Raw genomic sequence first — 19,484 nt, 5'->3', positions numbered from 1 at the left:
CAACATGCACTGGGAGAGATAGGAGAACTCCTCCTTACGTATATGCTGGGAAAGAAGGGAGAACTATTTATGTGGGCCAGGACCCACCCTACAGCCTTGAGAAGGCCACAACCCAGAGATGCGTACAGCTTCTATAGGTCAGATAACAGCACTGTTACCCTGTGTACATGATCGTCTGAGAGTAGCGTTTCAAGTTCCCTTACCACCAGGGAAGTGTCCGCCACAGTTGAGCATGTTTACAGAAGACATTTGCAGACAGGCATTAGAACACTTCTTTCTTAACAGGTTCTAGAGTGTGACCTTTGAACACAGCACTGTGAAGACCATTCCTTAGGTGGCTTCTCTCTAGGGTTTGTCTCTCTAAGATAAGGGGAAGGGGCTTTAACAAGCAGCCAGAAATCAGCACACTTGAGCAAAACGTTAACTTCAAACAATGGTATGGTTTCTAGGTAAGGATTTCCATTAGACTCCTCTAACACAGAGTAATAATTTGATTTTGTTAGGTGCGGACAACAGAGTACAAATTATAGGCTGGAGAGAAGTCTCAGCAGTTAAAAGCATGGACTGCTCTGTCAGAGGCCTCTGGTCTAGTTCCCAGAATCCGCAATGCAGCTCATCTTCACTGTAACTCCAGTTCTGGGGATCCAGCATCTCTGCGGTCACTGCACAAATGTGGTGTACATGCAGGCAAAATACCCATATACATAAGAGGGTACAAAATATATGTCCATATCATCTCTACACACACACACACATACACACATGAATACACATGCATGCACACACATAGACACACACAGACACATACACCACATGTATGCACATGCATGCACAAACAAATCCACATACAAACATACATACACACACAGACATACACTCATGCATGCATGTGCATGCACACACATGCATGTGTGCACATATGCATAGACACACACATGCAGACATACATACACATACAATAGACACATATACACATGCAGACACACATACACACACATAGACACATAGACACATTCACACACATAGACACATAGACACATACACATACATGCAGACATACATACACACACATACACATACGCACACATAGACACATACACATACATGTAGACATACATACACACACATACACACATACATACACATGCATGCATGTGAGTGCACACACACATTGCATGCACACATGCACACGTACACACAGGCACACGGAAGAAAAGCGGGAAAGTGTCTTCCCTAGCCTTAGCCTATAAGGAGGTAGAAGAAACAAGAGGCTTCTCAGTAAAGCAGCTGATTCCAAGCAGTGAAAGCACAATTGTACCAGGAGCGCTGTGGTCTGGGAGACAAAGGACACCCGTACCAACTTGGGGAGGCTGCTGACCAGATCCCAGCAAATTTAACATCAGAAAGAATAAAACTATCATAGAGGTTCTAATGCAAAGGGGGTGGAGGGAAGGTAGGGGGTCCATGACAATAGAGAGGAGGGAAGAAAAGGAACAGTCCTTTCTGTACTCGGAGATGCCAAGGGAAGGACAGGAAATGCTACAACTAGGAAGCTGGTGGAGGTGAGAGAAGAGAAGCTGGGAACATGGAGGGAACATGGAGGGCCTGGGGTATGCTAACTGCAGCATACATTTGTATGAAAACTTAAATTAAAATCAAAATCAAGAAGGGAAGTAAAAGAAGAAGGAAAGGGAAAATGAAAAGAAAGAAAATGGGAAGACAGAAGAGAGGGAGAGAAAGAGACAGAAGGGAGGAGGGGGAGAAAGAGAAAGAACTGGATTCAGTAAGAATTATGAATAAGACAGACAGATAAAGGTGCACACCTTTAATCCCAGCACTCAGGAGGCAGAGGCAGGTGGGTCTTTGTGAGTTTAAGGTCAACCTGGTCTACAGAGTGAGTTTCAGGACATCCAGGGCTACACAGAGAAACCCTGACTCAAGAAACCCTGGCTCCAAAAACCAAACAGAAAAAAGAAAGTAAGAAAAGAAGAGAGGGAGGGAGGGAGGGAGAGAGAAGAAGAGAGAGAGAGACAGAGAGAGAGAGAGACAAAGAGACAGAAAGACAGAGAGAGAGACAGGAAAAGGTCTAAAACTGGGTTTGGGGGTACAGCTCAGTGGCAAAGTACTTGCCTAGCAAGCCAGAGGCCATAGGTCCAATTCTCAGAATCACAAAAGGGTAATTTTTAAAAGGCCAAAACTCAGATTATCCAATTTGTCTGTGAGCTGGGGGTAAGAGGCAGGATCTAGGAGTCCCACAGGGCCAGACCATGTGGAGGGGATAAGGGTAGGGCTGGGAACTGAGATAGAAACGGGACCAAGGTCAGGGCTAGCAACGGAGTCAGACTTGGCACTACCTGGAGGTAGCGTCCAGCTGAGATGCAGACAACCAGAGTTCATTCTGGGGAGTGGAGCTCAGGGGAGCTAGTGAGTTTCCCAGAAGGCATTCCGGAGCCAGGCAGGGTCCAGGACACACAGGGCATGGAATGCACACACAGTCTCCCCTCCCCCACCAAGTGCTGTGCCCCAGCTGGCAGGCCCTGTCACTCCTATTTCATGGCTAGTTCATTCCAGCACTTCTGCAAAATTTCCTAAGGAGTAACAGACATCTCTTGCCAAGTCTAGACAGAGAAGCAGCCTCCTCGGGGGCCAGGCATAGTCTACACGGCCACCTCCAGGGTGGAGAAATGAATGCAGTGTGCTACCTCTTTCAGAAGCCCCAGCAGAACATCCTGTTCCGTCTGGTCAGGATGGAAGCGATAAGACACTACCCATCTGTTCCTCTCTTCCAGGACCACCTCATGCCTGCTGCTTGGCTGTCCCCGAGGGAAGACCTTATCTACACCTGTCCACTGCTCCGGCCTCCTGGCCACACTGTCCCACTTACAGGCATGGAATCCTACAGGCTGTCTTCCCCAGCCTCTGAGACAAGCAGGTGCTCAAGCTGTAGCATCTGTGTCAAGGGTAACATAAGGTACAGAAGCCAATTGTCACCTGTCACCAAGGGCGGCTCGCCTGTCTCTTTCAACATCATCTGACCTCTTCTGCCTCCTCCTTCCTTGGGGACAAGCTAAGCTCCTCTCAGACAGAGAGAGCCATTGCTGTGAGAAGCGGGTCTGCATGCTGACTGTTTGTGACTAGTATTAGTATTTACAGCAGTAACATTTTTCATGGGGGTGGGGGTCTGTCACTGAGGGAAATGAAATGTAAATTAATAACTGTGAAAATTATAATGTGGTTAAACAGGACACATGGCTGAAGGACTAATAAATTAAGTACCCTCAAAGTCTGAAAGAAAAAAATGTCTTTTAAAAGCAAACATGTGAGCCAAGTGAGGCGAGACACACCTGGAGTCCCTGCATTTGGGGTGTGGAGGTGGGAGGATTCATAGTTCAAGGTTATCTTTGGTTACATAGTGAGTTTGAGGCCAACCTGAGAAACATGAAACACTACCTCAAAAAAAAAAAGTAAATAGAGAAAGAGATTAAGAGTAGGGAGATGTGCCAGGGAGATGACAATACAGGTAAAATGCTTGACACCAAACCCTATGAACTGAGCGGCCCACAAGGTGGAAGAAGAGAACAGACTCCTGAAAGTTGTCCTCTCTGTGTGTCTCTGTCTTTCTCTCTCTCTCTCTCTCTCTCTCTCTCTCGCTCTCGCTCTCGCTCTCGCTCTCGCTCTCGCGCTCTCTCTCGCTCTCTCTCGCTCTCTCTCGCTCTCTCTCGCTCTCTCTCGCTCTGGCTCTGGCTCTGGCTCTGGCTCTGGCTCTGGCTCTCCCATCACCCTGCCTATTCCTGATCAGACATTTGTTTGTCTAACTCCTCTAGCCCTTCCTTAGGAAAGCTGTTGACGCTTTCCTAAGACTCAGTCATTGGGGAGGTTGCAAGGGCAGAGGGCAGATATGAAGAAACCGGGAGATGAGTGGGATTGGGGTGCATGATGGGAAATTCACAAAGAATCAATTAAAAGTTTTAAAATAAACAAACATTGGGGAAATTTAGCTGAGAAGAATGAATGAATGCACTGGGCTGGGCAGGTATGTGTCAACTTGATGCCAGCTAGAGTTTTCTGAAAGGAAGAAACCTCAGCTGAGAAGATCCGTAAGCTCCAGCTGTAAGGTATTAGTAATCGGGGAGGGCCCAACCCATTGTGGATGGTCCCATCCCTGCACTAGTGGTCCTGGGTTCTATAAGAAAGCAGGTCAAGCAAGGCAGACAAATAAGCCAGTAAGCAGCACTCCTTCATGACCTCTGCTTCAGCTCCCACTTCCAGGTTCCTGACCTGTTTGAGTTCTCATCTTGACTTCCTTTGATGTCATATAGAAATGCAAGGTGAGACTTCGCAGGCACGACGGGCCTAGCATAGTCACCATGCCGGTCACCATAAGCTGGGTTGATCACAAAACCTATGTGACCCTTCAAGAAGTCACGTCTCAACCAGGAGCTAAAGTTGATTGGAAAGTATGGACTCTAGAACAAACGTGAGGTGTGGAGGGTCGAATTTACCCTGACAAAGATTCGTAAGGCTGCCCGGGAGCTGTTGACGCTGGACGAAAAGGATCCTCAGCGTCTGTTTGAAGGCAATGCTCTGCTGAGACAACTTGTTCGGATTGGGGTGCTGGATGAAGGCAAGATGAAGCTGGATTACATTCTTGAAGATTGAGGATTTCTTGGAGAGACGGCTGCAGACCCAGGTCTTTGAGCTGGGCCTGGACAAATCTATTCACCATGCCCGTGTGCTCATCTGCCAACGTCACATCAGGGTCAGCAAGCAGGTGGTAAACGTCCCATCTTTCATTGTTCGCCTGGACTCCCAGAAGCACATTGTCTTCTCCCTCTGTTTTCCTTATGGTGGTGGCCGCCCAGGCCGAGTGAAGAGGAAGAATGCCAAGAAAGGCCAGGGTGGTGCTGGAGCTGGTGATGATGAGGAAGAGGATTAATTCATACCTTGTTGCACTGGAGGATTGTCTAGTTTTCCAGTTGACAAATAAAACAGAATTAATACTTGAAAGAAAAAAAAAAAGAAATGCAAGGTGAAATAAAACTCTTTCCTCCCCAAGTTGCTTTGATCATGATGCTTCATCAGAGCAACTGTAACCCTAACTAACACATCTACTCTATACAACTCAGGATGCCCTACCTAGGGAATGATGCCGCCCACGGCGTCTTTCCACACACCTACCAACAGGTCAGCCTAATCTAGACAATGACCACTGAGACACTGCCCTTCCCAGATAACTCAAGCCTGTCAATTCGACAATTAAGAAAACAAGTGCCTTTCTGGTCATCTGGCTTTCATCTTAAGCTGCCCAACATATAAGCTCTACCCCACTTCAGCTTTTGATCCCAACCACCATTGTTTGATTGTGAACTGTGCTGGTGGGGTTGGGGATTTAGCTCAGGGGGTTGGGGATTTAGCTCAGTGGTAGAGCGCTTGCCTAGCAAGCGCAAGGCCCTGGGTTCGGTCCTCAGCTCCGGAAAAAAAAACTGTGCTGGTAGGCACCCAGCAGGTGGTGCTGTTCTGAAATGTTGTAGAAGTTTTTAGGATTGAGTGAATAACTTGGGGTAATGGTACAGCCCCACTTTCTGCCTGTCCTTTCCTTTCTGACTGTAGACACTGTGGGACCTCAGGCTCCTGCCCCGTGTCTTCCCAAACATGACACTTCCCCTGAACTGTAAACCAGAATAAACCCTTCTACCTGATTCAGGTCACAACAATGAGAAAAGTTAATACATATTCATAACTTTCTATTATACCCTTATTTTTTGCCCAGTTGCCTTTTATATATTTTGACACTTATTTTTTTAATGGGGAAGGGCCAGAGGGCAGTTTGCAGAATTCAGTTCTCTCCTTCCACAATGTGGATCCCCAGGGAAGGAACTCGGGTCACAGGCCTGGCTGCCAGAGCCTTTACTCACTGAGCCGTCTCGCTGATCCAGTCACTTCACTTTTCTTGTGGTCTTGTGGTCCTTCTTCCACTAGAATGTGAATTCTTCAGGGATGGCCAATTGATTCACGCTATTTCCCAGCACACAGACAACATCTGTCAAAGTACAGTCTCCAACCCACAGCATTCGCTTGTCACTTGCTGATATGGCCCTGCCAGGGTCATATAGGTTGTATAGGTTCCCGGACCCCCACCTACTGTAAATACGACGAGGGAGGAGCCCAAAAGCAGGTCTGCTCTGAGCCTCATGACATAGAGGGCACCCATCTTCAGGGTGGAAGCCGTTTGGAGGTGTCCCTTCCCAGAATGGCCTTCCTTAAAATCTCCTGCCCGCTGTCCACTAGCGCACAGCAGGGTCCTTGGGATACACAGCTTCCCACCACCTTGGTCACTGTCATAGCGAAGCACCAGACGGAGGGGCTGCAACAAAGTCTGTGATTTCTCACAGCCCTGTAAGCCCAGGGTCGCAGTGCCAGCAAGGCAGCTCCTAGGAGCCTCTCCAGGCTTGTAGGAAGTCACGTGCTATTTCTTCTCACAGTGGGGGGTGGGGAGGGTCCTCTGGTTTCTCCTCATAGCACTGCCCGTGGCCTGGCAGTATGATCCCCATGGAATCACCTCATCCTGGCACTATTGCCTCGTAAAGAGGCAGGAAGTCAGCACTGGACCCTACACGTTATTCAGTGGGTAGCGTGCTCCTGAAAACGCCAGGTGCAAGGAAGAGTACTTGATAATTATGACATGAGATGGGTCACCAAGCGTTTGCATTTATGTCACACTCAGGCCTTGATGTCCTTCCCGGGGCTCATCTATGCCTCTCTGTTAGTCTGTCTATGGTCACCAGCCAACAAGATCTCCCTGCCCCCCACCTCAAGAATACCACCATGCAAACCCGCAGACCACGGAGGGCCAGCTCAGGTCTGGATATATGCTTGGCAACAAAGCAGCGGTGGTACGATGTAGACGCAGATGTTCTGTTACCTAAGGAGGCCCACTTGGGCCATAAACCCCAGCTGGAAGATGCCCTTCTCTTCCCAGAGGCTGGAGGAGCCGTTTGTGGGGAGCCACGGAGTCACGTGAGTGGGTGCCCAGGCCAGGCAGATTGTCCCCCGGCGCCTGCTTACACGGCAGCCCACGCAGATGAGCCCCTATAGACACAGAATTCGTTTCCCTACAAATGTCTGTGGTTGTAGCAAATAAGGACTGGGAGACACTAAAGCCTACTCAATTCTGTGGAAGATGCCGCCTGGTGTTCGGAGGCGTTTCGGAGAGCTATGTTAGCCACCTGTCAGGAATGATGAGGGAAGCAGACGGAGCTCTTTGGAGAAGCATCAAACAAGTGTGAGGTGAATCTGCAGGGAGAAGGTAACGCAGTCAGGCCGAGGGAGCTGTGGGCAGGAACGTAGGCGGGGAACCTAGTGATCTGCGGCTGCGCCACTGACTGGGGAAAAGGGCCCAGGCTGCAGGAGTCAGTCAGCACCTTCCCCAGCATGCTCCCTCACCACCTCAGTACCTAGGGAGCTATGTTTTGTGGGTGGGTGGATTTGTTGTTATGACAGGGTCTCATTATGTAACCCTGACTAGCCCGGAATTCTCTATGCGGGCCAGCCTGGCCTCCAACTCACTGAGATCCCGCGTACCTCTGCCTCTCGTGGGGAGCTATGTTGTTGATTTATTAATGGTTACTGGTCTCGTGTTTGTAACATGACACCTGACCCAAAAAAAAAAAAAAAAAAAAAAACTTAAGGAAGGAAAGGTTTACTCTGAGAGTACAGTCCATGAGGGAGAGAAAGACAGCGAGGCAGCCAGAGCTGAGCCCATGTTAAGGAAACAGAGCGACGAATGTTGGTGCCCCGCGCAACATCTCCTTTTTTTCACAGATCAGGATCCAAGCTCTGGAGAAGGTGCCAGTCCCATTCCGGGTGAATCTTCCCTCTTCATCTAAACCTTTCTAGAAATACTCTCAGAGACGTCGCCAGAAGAGTGTTTCCAGAGGTGATTCAAACTCCAGTCAGGCTGACAGTGACGTCCCAAAGAGCCTTCCCAAACCAGTAAGTACTGGAGTCCATCCAGAAGGACTGCGGCCGGAGCCTATGCTGTTACTCTCTGGTTTCCAACCAAGTCCTTCCCTCCTACTATCACGGGCTGGGAATGGTGACGCAGGGCTTTTACTATAAGGAAGAAAGCATGGCATCCAAGTTATCCACTATGAGACGGTTAACACCAGGACAAAGAGAGGGAGGCTGGCTTTGAAGATCCAAAATTAAAAGACAATAAAGGACACAAGAAAGTCAATGGAGACCGGTAAGATGGCTCAGCAGGTATGGGAGCTTGCCACCAAGCCTGACAATCTGAGTTCAATTCCCAGATGTACAGGATAGGAAAGAAACAAGCCCCAGCAATGTGTTCTTGACCTCCATATACGTGCTGTGGCACGGATGCATGTGTACACTCACACATACACACACACTCATACACACTCACACATACACACACACTCATACACACTCACACATACACACACACTCATACACACTCACACATACACACACACTCATACACACTCACACATACACACACTCATACACACACATACACATAAACACTCACATACTCTCTCTCACACACACACTCTCACACACACTTGCACACACTCTGTCACACAACTCACACACTTGCACACTCTCACACACACTTGCACACTCTCATACACACTCACTCACACACAGACTCACACACACGCACACTCACGCACACTCACACAAACACACTCACACAAAAACACACACTCACTCTCTCACACACATTTGCACACTCATACACACAAATAAATGACTATGCTAACAAAAACTTAGTTTTGGATTTTTAAAAAGAGCCCACTTCTGCAGCCTCTGACTCTGATGCTCCAGCCTCACCCTCCCAAATGCTGTGTGCCCCCCCCCCATGAATGGCTGGATTATTCTTACTTTCTTTCAAGTGAAAAAAAAAAAAGCTGTCCCTTCACTGTCTTCCTCCACAAAGGTAATCTGCTTCTCCTTAAAGCAACAACCCTTTTTTCCAGCTTATTGATTGCTTATTGATTTGATCAGTATTTTGTGGCTTCTCATCCTGACCTAGGCATGTGTGGGGGGGGGGGCTCTAACATGGACAGAGCTTCTGTTCTCCTGGAGTTTACAGCTCAGAGAAGACAAAACGTTCTCAGCACACACACACACACACACACACACACACACACACACACACACACATAAACACGTGGCTGTCAACACCAAGGTCCAGACTCCAGAAAGGAGTGAGGGATGTTTGAGTGATGGATGAGAAGAGGGAATGACAACAGCTTTGGCACCACCAACTGGAGACTAAGTATTTAAATGGAAGCCACTATGGGGGACATTTCACATTCAAACTACAACTCCCAGCTGCCTCTAGTGCCGTGACCTTCTCATGACACTGTCACTGATGTAGGCTGACCCTCATCTAGCCCCACTTGGTTTTAATGAACTACAGTAGCCAAGACCCTATCTCTATTGAGGTCACAGTCTAAAGCACTAGTACTTAGGCCTTTATCTCTCACAGAGGCATTGTTCAACTCATTGTTACACACACATACACACACACACACACACACACCACACACACACACACACACGGAACTCTCTCCAGCACTGCAATTCACTCTGCCCCCCTTTCATCAACCTCTCAGCTTTAGCAGAGGGGAGAACATTCTGGAAAGATGGACAGAAACTTTACCAGCTGCTAGAATTGCCGTGAGCCAGATTACATGTGGTGACAGGATTTGATCCACCCACACTCCAGACTTCTCATGGCATCCCTGCTCCTCTGGGAGGCAGTGAGAACTGTGCAGGCTAGACACAAGCTAGAACCATCAAAGAGGGAGCAGGCCGTGAGGAGCAGGCCGTGAGGAGCAAGCCAGTAAGCAGTGTTCCTCCATGTCCTCTGCATCAGCTCCTGCTTCCCAGTTGAGTTCCTGCCTGACTCCCTTTGATGATGACCAATGATATGAAAGTGTAAGCCAAATAAACCCTTTCCTCCCCAAGGTTTTTTGAGTTTGTTTGGTTGGGGTTTTTTTTTTTTTTTTTTTTTTTTTTTTTTTTTTTTGGTCATGGTATTTCGCTACATACTAGGAACCCTAACTAGGGCAAGAACCCCCCAAAGTAGACCATATGACACAGGCTCTTTTCTGGGGCTATTCCAGCAAGGCCTGCATGCAAAAAGCTCTGATGGCTACAGCAGTCTCTTGCCAGGAGAAACATCCCAGTGGCTAAAAGCCCAGCTGTGAGTCATAGCAAGCCCCCCACTTCTCCCTAGCCCCCCCTCCAGCAGAGGATGCCCTGTCCCTGCCTGGTTCCAATGACATTTTGAATTTCTCCTCTCACCGCTGCAGATGTAGCGGGTGGAGGTGGACAGGAGCTAAACGCATGCAGAGGAAGTGTTAGGTGCAACAACCCTGAGTTGGAAGCCTTCTGAACACCCTCCCAAAAGATGGTATGGACGAAACCCAAGAGGAAAAAGTAAACCATGGGAACAGAGCCCAACCCACCCACCTAAGACACAGAGACTCAGCCCACCTTAGAGGGCCTGGTTTATCTCATACTATGCTGGGCTGTTTGTTTTGTTCTGTTTTGTTTCTAAGTTCTAGCACTGACATTTATAGACTCCAAAATCTTAAGCGGTTAATCAGAGGCCTCTCTGTGTTGGCCCTCTATCATCCATGGCAGGAATGGTGTCACCTTACAGGGCTGTGAGAGGATTTGGATGAGAGCTATAGGTAATGTGTTTAGCACTCCCGCTGAATGGGAGGGAACTGTAGAACGGTAGATAGGGGTCCAACTCTAGCTTTGGGTGACTGGGTCAAGAGAATCTGGGCTTTAAAACCCCAGAACATATATTTTAAAAGCCAGGTACACGGCACAGCACACAGCTACAATCCAAGCCCTTGGAGAGGTGGAGGCAGGAGGCTTCCAGACTTGATGGGCAGACAGACTGACTTGTCCATGAGATTCAGAATGATCACAATTACCCTCTAGCATCCATGTGCACACATCCATACACACAGTGTATACAAAGACAGACAGACAGACACAAAGAGACACAGGGACAGAGAGAGAAACAATGTGTATAAAGATTGATATACACAGATATTTTCTGCAACATTATTCATAATAGGGAAAAAAACTGGAAAAACCCAGATGACCTAAAATAGAGAAATGGTTACAAACAGATTGAAACAGTGGCATGTTCTGTGGTTGCCACAGAAAAGGCAATCCCTGAGACATCTACTGTGGATGCAGTCAGCCCTCTCAACTCACTGGTTGTGCATCTAGAGTGCACTAACAGAAGGGAGAAAATATCCCAGGACAAAGTGAATGCATCTGGTACTGATCAAGTGCAGAACTTTTCTGGTCATTATTTGCTAAACAATATCATACAGGTGCCCCCTGCAGGGAAGGCCCGATGGGCTGCAGGACCAGCACGGCACCAGCAAGCTGACACACCCAGCAAATGCCAGTATGTGGGGGGCTGGAACAAGGAAACCTAGAAACAGTTCAGGGCTGTGTCCTTGAGAGCGGCTGGACTAGTCTACCTTTCCATTACTGTCATAAACACCATGAGCAAAGCAACTGGAGGAGAGAATGACTCTCTTTAGCTTATCCGTTTAGCCCATCATGGAAGAAAGCCCAGGCAGGAACTCAAGGTAGGAACCTGGAGGCAGGAACTGAACAGAGACCATAGAGGGGTGCTGCTTGTTCCCCGAGGCTTGCTCAGCCTGTTTCCTTAGCACAACCCAGGACCACATGCCCCGGGGTGGCACAGTGGACAGGACCCTCCCACACTGATCATTCATCCAGACAATGCCCTGTAGACATGCCCACAGGCCAATCTGATGGAGACAAATCTTCATTTAAGGATCCTTTCCTCCATCCCCACCCCACCCCCAGGTAGTTTGTGTTCAGTTGACAAAAAAAAAAAAAAAAAAAAAACAGCACAAAGCCCCTCCCTCTCAGTGGGACCTTTGGCCAAGAGGCCTGGACCACTGCCACTTTGTTAAGCCTCTTAGAGCAAAGACTTGCCACAGATGGGACTGTAAATCCCATCCGAGCTTTAAGTGCTAGCACTTAACAGATTGCTGCTTTTAACATTAAATCCCCCCACCATCACCACCCCAGAATCAATCCCAAAGTCTACACTCAAAGAGGCGATTGTCAGTATAGCGCTCGAGCCAACCGGCTGCCTGACAGTGGCTGCCAGGCTGAGCCATGGTGAGCCCTGTGTCTCAAGGGTTCTTCTAAGAGAGACCTATCCCCAAGACCAAGGTATCTCTCTCTTCCTCCTTCGGTTCTTCTCCTCCTCCCTGCCTGCTCTTCTCTCTCCTCCTCTCTCTCCCACCCTTATCTCCTCCTCCTCCCTCCTCCTCACACGTCCTTCCACACGTCCTCCCACACACAGGCATCCTAGCCCTGAAAGCCTGTGGAGCTCTTAATGGCCTCAGGGAGACACATCCCTCCCCTCGGGCTCTGTAGCTTGTCCCCCTGAGAGCCAATGTTCTAGCACTCTGGTTGCGACCTGAATTACCTAGTTATTACCTTAACACAAAACCTGGACTCCTTAAGAAAGGCTCAGGGATGCTCAGGGATGCTCAGGCAAACGCTTGCTTCTTTCCCAGTGTGTATTTCCTGACACCACTTAGGGCCTCAAGCATCCCTCATAGAGCTGGAAAGGACCTCTCCTTACGTGGAGAGGTCTCACCCCTCCATAATCTGCCATAGTAACCTGGGACTGCCTTCCTGGGCCCGCAGACCTCTTGGGCAGCTGATGAGATGGAAGTACGGCACCGCCACCATCCCTCTGCCTTCCTGCTCCTGCCTGGAGAAGAACATAACTCCAAATACCCCAGGTCTGACCTCAGTGTGCCACAGCACAGTGTCTCAGCTGGCTTCTCGCTGCCTTCAGCTGGGTCCAGTTGCCAGATGTTTCCAGAGGGCGGGGAAAGGTTGCAGTTGTAGGGATGTTGTTTCTGGTTCTAGGAAAGGGTATGCTCTGTTAGATTTTTCTCTCATCACTCATTGCACACCTACTGTGTGACAAGCCCCCTGATAGGTGCCGGGGACACGGAACGGCAATCTCCAGGGAGCTTATGAAGATGTGGGACATTAAATTGGCAACTCCCGTGGAGCTTTACTGATTTCTGGTTCTGAACCACGGGCGACATGGAACGTTCGCAGTGCATGATGGGATATCCTAACCTCGTCCCAGGAGAGAGTCGAAGTCCCAGCCTCGGAAATGAAGTTGGGACTTGAAGGATGGACAGAAGGAGCCAGTGAAAGGAGAGAGAGAGGGGTTATTCCAGTGGGCAAAGGATGCCACTGGTTTCTTTGTTGTTGGGATGTAGTTCAGTCAGTGATGTGCCTGCCCAGCACGTAGGAAGACCTGGGTCCATTCCCAAGTACCACATAAATTGGGTGTGGTGGCAGGAGGAGGTAGAGATAAGATCAGTACAAGGTCATCTTCTACACAGGGAGTTCCTGGTCAGCCTGGGCTACAGGAACTCCTGCATCCAAAAAGAAGAAAGAAGGAGGAGGGGGGAGAAGGAAGAAGAGGGGAGGAGGAGGAGTAGAAAGGAGAGTCGATGATGATGGTGATGATGATGACTATGATGACTGACCACAGTTTCAGAAGAAGGTCGCTGTGACCACGGTGTGGAAATAGTGTAAAAGGAACAGGCAGGACTCAGGCTCCCAGGACTGAGGTGTGCCCACTTCTTAGGGCTCAGCCACTGGTGGGGAAACTGTGTGCAGGGCCACAGGTCTGCCCCGTATGCTGGTTTCCCCGAGACCCCACCCCAGCCATGCTCTCACTAATTAATGACCTCTACGAAGCTAGTCAGGACAAGGAGCCAGGGAGTCACCGTGAGAATCGGGGAGCTCAGTGTGACAAAGGGACATCCTCTTCCCATGCCTCCTACCTGCCAGCCACACTGTCACACCCCACATGACACACCTTGCCTTGGGTGTGCTATGTTTAAGGTGGTTTTCACCCTGGGCTATTTATTTATGAGATGCTGCTGCTTCTCACTCGAGGACTGTGCCGGAGCCCAACAGGCAGAGTTCCCTGCAATTACCACTGCTGGAGGGCAGGGCTTGGCTGAGGCCAGGTAGAAGCAGTGGGATGACCAAAGTGGGTATCCTTGGGACACAAGGTGCTGTCCTAGTCACAGGGTGCCAGAGGACATCATTCTATCTGGGCTCTGCCCTGACTGCCAGCCCATCCCCCTCCCATCCTCCCTGAACGCAGCTACCCCCAGTCACCTCTGTTCCCAGCCCTCCAGTCCTCGTGTTCTCCTGCCTCCGTCTGGCTGAACAGGTCTCAGCTCCACAATCCAACCAGACTGCCTCCCCTTACTCTCACACTCACGTCTGAATGCCGTCACACTTTTCCTTTGCCTGGGTCCTTTTGGCTGTAAGGAAGAGCTGGTTAAAGTTCCGTGTAAGTCAGAGCTTTATAGTATGACCGTGTTTACAGCTGCCGAGCGGCACGCCTCAAAACCCTCAAGAAGGCAGTTTGTATCTTGCATCACAATTAGAAATCAAATTTAAAAACAAACAGCTGGAGAGGTAGCCCGGTAGTTAAGAGCACCGTTTGTGGGGTTGGGGATTTAGCTCAGTGGTAGAGCGCTTGCCTAGCAAGTGCAAGGCCCTGGGTTCGGTCCCCAGCTCCAAAAAAAAAAAAAAAAAAAAAAGCACCGTTTGCTCTTCCAGAGGACCTGGGTTCAATTCCCAGCACCCACACGAAGACTCGCAACTGTCTATACCTCCAACCCCAGGGGATCTGAACCTCCTCCTGGCCTCCCCAGGAACTGTGTGATTATGGTGAACATGTGTGCAGGTAGAACACCATACAATAAAGATAAAGGTTAAGAAAAGGTTAATTGCTGGGTGGTGGTGGCACACGCCTTTAATCCCAGGCAGAGGCAGGTGGATCTTATGAATTCAAGACCAGCCTGTCCTACAGTGTGAGTTCCAAGACAGCCAGGGATACACAGAAAAACCTGACTCAGAAAACGAAAATTAGCATAAAAGAAAATAAGTCAGCACTCTGGCAGCTGGGGCTAAAAAGCCGACCCAGGTGTTAAAGATCAACTGTTGCGGGCTAGCAAGTTGGTTCAGAGGTTCAGAGCATGGGCTGATTTTCCAGAGGTTCCAAGTTCGATTCCCAGCACCCACAGAGTGGCTCATCAGTACTGTAACTCCAATTCCAGAGGATCTGATGCCCTCTCCTGGCTTCTGCAGGCAATACATGCACATGGAGTGCAGGGAAAACACCAATGCACATAAAACAGAAGAAACCCTTGATGAGAGTTATGGATCAGAGGTAGAGCATTTGCATAGCATGCATGAGGTCTGGGCTCAGTCCTCAGCTCTGTATTAGTTATTAATTCACAGCCAATTTCAGTATTCCCTCCTTTCCAAGCGTAGACCTGTACCTTACCACAAGGACCAGTCAGAGGTGCCTGTGTGTGTGTGTGTGTGTGTGTGTGTGGTGTGTGTGTGTGTCTGTGTGTATGCCTGTGTGTGTCTCTGTGTGTATGCCTGTGTGTGTCTCTGTGTGTCTATGTGACTGTATGTATATCTGTCTGTGTGTGTGTGTCTGTCTCTGTGTATGTGTATATGTCTGTCTGAATGTCTCTCTCTGCATGTGACTGTGTGTGACTGTGTGTGTCTGTGTGTGTCTGATGTCATGTGTGTGTGTCTGTTGTGTCTGTGTATATGTCTGTGTGTTATCTCTGTGTGTCTATGTGACTGTATGTATATCTGTCTGTGTGTATATGTCTATGTGTCTGTCTGTGTGTGTATGTGTATATGTCTGTCTGAATGTCTATGTCTCTGTGTATGTGCCTATGTGTGTTGTGTGCCTGTGTCTGATGTTGTGTGTGTGTGTGTGCGTGCACACACTCGTGCAAGTGCACTTATGAGAGAGAGGGGTGGTAGGGAAGGGGGTTACCCCAGTGTTATGGCACACATGGATGTCAGAGGGCAACTTGCAGAAGGCAATCTTCTCCTTCCACAATGTGAGCCCCTAAAATCAAATTCAGATAGTCAGGCTTGGTGACAAGTGCCTTTCCCTGTCTAGTGATCTCACCAGACCAATAGTGAGATTTTTTTATAAGGAACTGACTCTAACATGGGTGGGCCTCTTCCAATCAGTTGAACACTTGACAAAATTAAAAGGCTGACCTCTCCCAGTAAGACTCCTGGTGGCCTCTGGCCTGGGATATCAGCTCTTCCTGGTTCTACAGCAGCCTCTGGCCTTTGGGCTCAAATTGGGACATCGGCTCAATTTGTCAATTTCTCAAGTTGTCAGCTTCATAACCATGAGAGTCGATTTAAACATTCATCTCCAAAGATATTCCCACAGAAGCATTCGGAATAATGTCTCACTAAATATCTGGGCATCCTTGTGGGCCTGTCAGACTCAAATACAGATACGAAAAGCAGATACGGGTCTGAAGGCGCCTTACGATGAGGCGACATCTGTGGGCCCAGTTTCTATATGTCATCAGATGAGATGACAGTTTGGAAACCCCTCTGTAAACAGATGGCTGCTGCTGTGTTGGATGACCTGAACATCACTATGTCAACAGGCTGGCTGGCCTTGAACTCACAGAGATCCCTCTGCCTCTGCCTCCTGCGTGCTGGGGTTAAAGGCAACCCTCCTCCCCCAGTGCAGATGGAATGGACCTGGTGAGAGGGAAAGTACCAAATACCTTCCCAGAATGGCTGATTTCCAGAGGCGATTTATGAGCCCTGTAGTCATTATTTCAGGGTGACTTATTGAGGGAAAAAAAAGGACCTGTGGCCTCTTCGTGCACACTTAGTCCACAGGAAAGTGTTTGCAAAACCCAGCAGGCATCAATAATGCTGTCGTTGAAGGGTAAATCTTCAAAGTCTCCCCCCACCCCCCCTTCCCTTCCTTCAGAACTAAGACACTTGATTTGCTTCTCCAGGAGCTCGGAAGTTTCCAAATAGATAACAGAATCCCCAAGTCCATTAAGCGAGGTAATTTACAATTGTGGCAGGCCAAATGCAGGGAAATACATTAGAGCCTTTCCCCATTTGGCTTGTAGAATAGACATTATTCTGAGCACACGCATGCAATGAATGCAGTTAGGTGATGAGGAAGAAATCGGTTAGTGCCCCTAACGAGTTTACTCCTCCCCCTAGCCAGCGGGACATTAATTCTGAAGTGAAAGTTGCATGAGGAGATAAGAGTCTCAAGGCCCTGACACAGACGCTGGGGACCTCATTTCCAGCCCATTAAGTGGGCATCAATGGACACCGCAACAAGAAGGGGGAGAGAAGGTGACCGGCTTTGAGTTCTGACTCATACTTCAAGCTATCCCTGGAGTTGGGAAACAAAGAGGTAATTTCCAATACCGAGCTGCAGAAACAGTCAGAGGCCCTGGGGAGTATTTGGGGAGAAGAATTAAACCATAACACGATATTAAACACAAAGTGAAAAATGCTAAATATTTTTTCACTTTTCATGTTTTAAAAGACAACCAAGATTTCAGCTCTTTACTCATCTCTCTGTGATGTATCTTCCATTCCGACCCCCTGGTCCCCCACCCCCTACCCCCACCAAGTATTGGAGGATTTTCCCAGAGGTAGTTGAGAGCCAGGTTGGTGAGTCAGGGACCACAGATAGCACTGGGAGTAGGGGAGGTTCAAGAGAGGGTTTCTGTGTGGCCCTGGCTGTCCTAGAACTCGCTTGTAGACCAGGCTGGTCTCGAAATCAGAGATCCACCTGCAAATTCTGGGATTAAAGGAGAGCACCGACACTCCCAGCGCATGGATTTTTTTTTTTTTAATACTGTACCTTGACCGAACAGAACAATCTTCAGACGTGGAGGTTGGGAACTGGAGCAATGGCTCAACAGTTGAGAGTACTTCATGCTTTTGCAGAGGACCTGAGTTCAGCCCCCAGCACCACCTCTAACTCCAGCCCTCGAGAATCTGAAGCCCACAGTGTGGGTGGCTGTGCTTGATGACAAAGCTCCAAGTCCTTCCAGATCAGGTGGGTGGCAGCGGCCGGCCTGAAGACCTGGTCTCCTGCTCGCCAGCCAGCCTCTGCACCGCCCACCCCCCAAGGTGCTGGCTCTAGACCTCGGTCCCTGACAGACCTCCCACTGAAGCCACCTTGTCCCAACTGCGGAAAGAAACATCACCACACACACTATGGTATCTGCTATGCCTGTCACATCACTTGTGCTACCTACATCACCTGGTTCTCTCATTAACCTTTTACTTTGTGTCAATTTGCTCATTTATTTTTATCATGTAGACCCCAGCACTCCTGTGGTGGTCGGAGAATTGAACTGGCTGATTCATGGGAAGAGCCTTGTCCACACTGAAGTTTGAGAAATGCATCGTCAGTGCCAATGTCCACATCTGTGTCAGTATCAGTGTGAGCCGGAGACACGGCTGCTCCTGTTGGTCGTCCTGGTCAGAAATGGGGAAATCTTGCTCCTGTTCATCTTAGGCCCTGAAAGGGGAATCACTGCAAGAGACTCTGGGTGGGGGGTGCACCACCGGTGCATTCCCGTGTACCTCACATATACCCCCAAGGTCGTGCATGCGTGCATGTGTGTGCATGCATGTGTGTGCATGCATGTGTGTGTGTGCACATGCATGTGTGTGTGTGTGTCCTGGGCACCCTGAGCTCTGACCTCAGCACAGTGGCAGCTGGACTACAGGAGCTCAGGAATGGCCAGTCAGAGACCTAAACCACATGGTCCCTGGAAGGGGCGCAGTCTTGGAAGGGTGGGGAACCTTTGAGACAGTGGACTGGCTAGAAGAAATGTTTCACTAGGATTAAACCTTAAAGGATTACATCTATTCCAGATTCTATACTGGGCTGTTTCCTAATCTACCAAAATGCCACATGCTCCTGCCAACGTGCCAACTTCACCATGCCCCCTCCGCTCTCCCATGAACTCAAACATGCTCTCCGCAGTCCACCATGAACTCCAGCCCACCTTCTTCACCACGGTAACTTCTCAAACTCCAAGCCAAAATAAAGCCCCCTCCCTCCAGTTGCCCCCTCACACTCCTGGCTCACACCACGGAGGACTATTTCCCTCAAACTGCAATTCAAAATGAGTTCTTCCCAGCTTGAGAAGCCTGTGACACCTAGGGGCTGGCAACACCAGCCACGCTTCAGTTTATCAAGCCAGAACCGCATACAGACACGGAAGGCCCTGGTTCTGAACCTCTGAATGCCTCACAGAAGTTGGCCAGCAGGCATCCAGCTGTGTGCGTGTGCATGTGCGTGCATGTATGAGTGCACGAGAGAGAGACACACACGCACACACACAAATGAGTTTAATGAGTGTTGCTTGCAAGAACATGAGTGGGGGGGGGTTATTTCCATGAGTAAGAGCGTCTTACGGCAGCTATAACGCTAAAGAAAAAACTCTCTCTCCCCTACTGCCATTATCTCTGCCAAGATTATCTTTGCCAAGGAC

At 49.1% G+C, this 19,484-nt stretch overlaps 1 long non-coding RNA gene and 1 pseudogene across 1 annotated transcript; both read left to right on the top strand.

Moving 5' to 3' along the window:
• The first annotated feature begins 4,367 nt into the window (after positions 1–4,367).
• On the top strand, positions 4,368–4,997 carry Rps9-ps12 (ribosomal protein S9, pseudogene 12; annotated as a pseudogene).
• Positions 4,998–6,766: 1,769 nt separating this feature from the next.
• Positions 6,767–18,853, top strand: LOC102548512 (uncharacterized). Its single transcript, XR_015631603.1, has 5 exons — positions 6,767–7,306; positions 7,822–7,992; positions 17,182–17,380; positions 17,923–18,198; positions 18,302–18,853. It is a non-coding gene; the product is annotated as an uncharacterized LOC102548512 (long non-coding RNA).
• Positions 18,854–19,484: the final 631 nt, after the last annotated feature.

The sequence above is a fragment of the Rattus norvegicus genome, chromosome 10 (genome assembly GCF_021556685.1).
Source record: "Rattus norvegicus strain SHRSP/BbbUtx chromosome 10, alternate assembly SHRSP_T2T, whole genome shotgun sequence".
NCBI classification, from domain to species: Eukaryota; Metazoa; Chordata; class Mammalia; order Rodentia; family Muridae; genus Rattus; species Rattus norvegicus.
Note: the sequence above shows the minus strand (reverse complement) of the source record. Positions and strands in the feature narration are given on the sequence as shown.